This window comes from Euphorbia lathyris, chromosome 9 (assembly GCF_963576675.1).
Source record: "Euphorbia lathyris chromosome 9, ddEupLath1.1, whole genome shotgun sequence".
Lineage (NCBI taxonomy): Eukaryota > Viridiplantae > Streptophyta > Magnoliopsida > Malpighiales > Euphorbiaceae > Euphorbia > Euphorbia lathyris.
In genome coordinates this window covers 48,973,267-48,978,546 of record NC_088918.1, presented here as the reverse complement: position 1 = coordinate 48,978,546, position 5,280 = coordinate 48,973,267, and positions in this window count along the sequence as shown.

Genomic DNA, 5,280 nt, shown 5'->3' with positions numbered 1-5,280 from the left:
TTTACGCAAGTTTAAGAGGCTAACTGAATATTTTATGCAAATTCAATGAGCTATCAGAACACTTTGAAAGTTCAGAGGGCCAATCAAACTTTTTGAACAAATTCAGGGAGCAAATGATGTATTAAGCCATTAAAAAATTAATGGCGCCGAACTTCATATATGACAATTTCACATGTAATTGTCTTTTTTTGGGAGGATGTGCACATTGTAAAGATCAATAATGGTATAATATTTTCTTAATTGGGGTCTACATTGATTGTTATAAGGTGAAGTATGACTTCAACATTTACCGTTTTCCTGTCTTGGTAAAAGTTAATATGCTCTTCTATGTTCTTTTCTTGTACTACACTCTTCAAGATGACATGACACGTGTATTTCGACCAATCTTTGCTTCTTATGTAATAAAAATAAACTTTTTTTTAAGGAAAAAGAAATACTTCATTAAATAAATACAATACATTGCTTATAAAAGGAGAATGATTATAATTTACAAGTCTAATACATCGCGAACTTCATAAACTTGTCCAAAATAGTATATTGACTCCCTGAACTTTACAAGTGTATCACCAGCTCCCTAAACTTGCTTATTGCGTATCATCAACTCCTTAAACTTGTCCATAAAAGTAAATTAGCTCCCTGAACTTTGCAAGTGTCTCACCAACTCTCCAAACTTGTTTATTCTGTAACAACTAAATACAAAAATCATAATACTAACTCTCGATCTCCATCCATTCAATCTCTCAAACCTACAACACTAACTCTTATAATAGGTTGAAAGATAGGAGAAGCGAAAAAATTACCTCTCGAATAGATGAAGACGTATTTTTAGAATTTAGGTTTAATAAGTTTTTGTATTTAGTTGTTACAGAATAAGCAAGTTTAGGAAGTTGGTGAGACACTTGCAAAGTTCAGGATGGATAAGAATTACTCAAGCTACAAAAGTATAACTGATTCCTGTACACATCTGCCAATTGCCCATACCTTATAAGGAAAGCTTCAGAACCACAAACAGTCTGTCCCCTGGTCAACCTGAAAACTTTACCTGATTTGGTTAGACAAGGAAGACAGACTTCGACCAACTCTGATTGACAGCACAACTGACAAACCAACAGACACAAGAAACAAGATGATTGGTTGAAGGCTCTGGCCTCTGGAAAGTGAAAATGACAGCTGCACACTTTCCCTCTCAACGGTTATTTTGAAATTCGAAATAACATCTCCTCAAGTGTCAACTATAAATAGCCTCTCACTTGCAACCTTGAAGACACACAGACATACGAGAGAAAGAACGATCTTCAAGCAAAAAGCTCTAAGTGACTATCTCTTGAAGTTTCAAAGAGCAAAGCAAGAACTGCTTTACACAAACACTTTCATATTTCTTGTGTAATCTTTTCTTTCAGATCATTCAATGTGTTCTTAGATTAGAACAAAAATCATCAATTATATAGAATAGTTTGGAAGCTCTGTTTGTTCAGTATTTAGCAAACAGAGGTGGATAGTTAGTCGGAGTGTAGAATTACAGAGGAAGGTACTCCGTGATTGGCTCAACAACTATTGTAAGGGTTTATGCTCTACCAGTAAAAGCTCAGTAGTGGATTAAAGCTCGGAAAATGAATTCTGGGGACTGGATGTAGGCAGGAGGTCGAACCATGATAAATCTGCTGAGTATCATTTTCTAACTCTTACTCCGTATATTTGCTTGCTCATTATTTTGAAACTGCTAATTCAACCAGAGTGTTATCTCTAACGTGCAAGATTCGTAAGCCCTCTAAGTGTTGCTCTCCAAATCAAGGACATAAGCAATCTTAGTTACACATTAACTAAGATTGTCTCTGGACCCTAATATCTGCACTCTGATTTATGTTGTGTGCTGTGAGAAATGATTAAGAACATACAAAATCTTTTAAAACCTAATAGTTCCATTAACCCCCCCCCCCCCCCCCCTCCCTATGGAACTAATTCTCACATAACTTCGGAACCAACATCAACAACTCCTCAAACTTGCTTATTATGTAAAGAAGAAGCTACATTTTATTAAATAGAACCCATGTTTTACTAAACACTTAGGAAATAAATAACGACAAGTGGAGAATTAATATCCTAACAAGTAAATAATGACACATGGAGCATTGATATCCTAACAAGTACCGATCTGCAAAAACGTAAAACCACAAGGGTTTTTTTTAATTAACTCGAAAAAATACTACCTTTTATTCTTTTGATAAAAAAGCTACCTTTTATTAAATTGAACCCATGTTTTATTAAACACTTAGGAAATAAATAACGACACATGGAGCATTAATATCCTTTGGATCAAGTGGCCACGTAGAGCCTTAAGAGCCTTCAGAACAAGTGGCCATGCGGAGCATTAAGAGCCTTCAAATCAAGTCGCCACGTGGAGCATTAAGAGTCTTCGAATTAAGTGACCACGTGGAGCATTAAGAAGGTTCGGATCAAGTGACTGATGACACGCGGAGAAATTCTGATTAACTTCCGTCCCTGTGGGGGCGTCATTGGGTTCGACGGGGGGAAGCTCCGATGCCAAAGTCAGTAAGGAAGAATAAGAGGGCAAACTGAATTGACAAAGGGTAAAAATGAATGTGTACCTTGATAGCCTGAGACGTAGGCTATATATAGCTAGAAAGTTGTAACTTTCAGTAACTAGAAAGTCTCCATTAATGTTCCATTAATGGCGGTTACAGGTTACCTTTAAGCCGGCGGTTAGCTAATTAATAGCTCATTAATGGTCTTTTATGGACGAGTCAGCCCATCCGTTCTAATGGCGAATGAGTGTTCAAGGAGATTCGCCTCATAGGTTCTCTGGCAGGTCTCTTTTGATAGGACCTTGGTGATCCGCCAGTCGGATCTCTTTGGAGGATCAATACTCGGCGTTCTTTAGGTGAATATTCCTCTTGGTCCTCAGGATAATATCCCAATGTTATCAGAAGCCCCCCCCCCCCCCCAAAGTTCCTGTAAAGTCCTTTAGGGCTTTTGAGCTTCTGCGCGCCGTCATGATTACCTGCATTAATGAGCACTCTGTTCGATGCCAATCGCAGAGTGACACGTGTAACGGGCGTACTGTCCAAGGAAAGAGAATACGCCTTCTTCTTCCTTCTCTTTCTCTCTCTCCCCATTTCGTCTCCATTTACCTTTTCGTTGCTCGAAGCTTTTCCTGGGAGTTTCAGAGTTCTTTAAAAGCTTTTGCTTATATGTAAGTTCATCTTTTCTCATTCTATTTTTTCTGAATGTTTAGGAGTTCTTCGTCATCCTCTAGATCAACCTCTGAGCTTTTTAATTTGACTCCTCCTCCCGAAATTGTAGTTAGTTTTAGTTGGACCACTTCGTCATCGGGAAATTCATCTTCCTCCGAGGACACAGTTAGCTCCGATTTAGCTGAGTTACGTAACTCGGCGTGTAATCGTTATCGAACCCGTTCCACTAGGAGTCAAATTCTTTCTACTTCGGCCACCGGTATTGCTCCGGCCGTAGATTTTAGGCATTTTTCGGGGACAATGGCCTCTTCTTCTGCCCAACCTAGGAAAAAGAATCCCCGAGCAGAGTCCACTTCATCTCGTATGAGCTTTGCGGATCTAGCGAGCCTGGCGGATCGCTTTCCGTGGATTAAAAATTATGAAACCCAACTGGCAGATGCCCATCAGCGACCAGCCTGTCCGCCACGCGGATATCTATCCGTGTATAGTAGTCATGTAGAGAGGGGATTTCGTCTACCTCTCCCAAAGATGATGGCGGATATCCTTGCTTATTTTGATATCACTACCTGTCAGTTGCATCCCAATGGCTGGTTAGATCTGGCTCTGGATTGCTACTTAGCTTCAAATCTAGGCGTAGTGTGTACACCACGCGTCTTCTGAACCTTTCATAAACCTTCTAAATGAAAGTCCGAGTCATTTTTTACCTTTGCCAAATTTGGAGTTTATTCGCCATTTAATGGCAAGTTCCACTCCTGGGACGAGAGGTTCTTTTATGTGAAGATCAAGGAGAATGAGCCGTTAGGCTTTCCATCATATTGGAATGCCAGACCTCTACACATGGCGGGTGACATGCGAATAATGACGGATAGCGATGAGGCTGTGGCGGATCTCATGAAGAGTGTTAAGGCGAATGCTTGGACATACGCCGATGCTTTAGACTTTATAATGAACGACATTCCCTTGATACGCCGAGATGGAGACAAGTTCACTTACTCCAAGATTGCTCAATTTGATCAAGGTAACTTTAATTTTCTTTAAACCTTGATTATTTGATTGTTCTTCTTGGACAAGGGTGTATCTAAGGCCAATCACGCTCTTGTAGAGATGCGTAAGAAGATGAAGGAGGAGGAGGCCCGTAGGAAGGCGCAGGCGATGGAGCCTCAAAAGAATACAGGAAAATGTGTTGCGGATCCAGCAATCGATCCGCCGTAGAAGAAGAAGAGATACACCGCTCCGGCCGGGCAAAAGTTGATGGACGATGCCTTGAGATCCGCCATACCTTCGTCGGATAAGGAACAGGTAAATTGCTCTACTTGTTTTTCCTTTCTACATCTTAATTTTAGGTTCTGACCTGGAGATTATGGTGTAGATGGCGAGACCTGATTTGGGCAGTTATTGGGCCGCTAAATATGGAGATGAGGGATCCCTGGAGAATGAGTCGGTAATCAACGATCTGGATGAAGCTCTTAGGCAATTAGGCAGAGTTCGAGAGAGTCAAACTCTAATCTCAGGAGCTGCCAACATCTAACTTGGGAAAAAGGAGCTTCTGTCCGTAAGTGCTTTCTCAACCATACGTTTGATTTTTAGGCAATTTCTTTTGGGGATAAATATCAACTATGCTTTTGTTTGTTTTCGTAGGCGTATACTCGCTTACGAGTTGCAAAGGCTGAGCTTCTTCAAGGGGTGGCGGATAAGGCCACCATAGAAAGGTTGGAAAAAGAAGCTGCGGTTGCGAAGGCGAATGCCAAATCAGCTCTTGCTCTTAAAGATGCTGAATCCGCCCGTAAGGATGCTGAGATCCGACAGTTGAAGGAGAAGATTGAAGTGGATGCTAAGGAGCATGAAGAAGCCTTAGCGGATGCCGAATTTATGGCTGGAGAGCAAGCCTTCTTCTATGGTGAATGGCTTATGGCGTACTTCCAATTGGAATATCCTGAGATCGATTTTACGGATCCGGAATTCACTATTCTCGATCCGAATGTAGTTGTTAAATATCGCAAAACTCCAAATGTCAAGGACTACATTCGGGATCGTGTTCGGGAATGGATGAAGGGATCCGTCCAGGAAA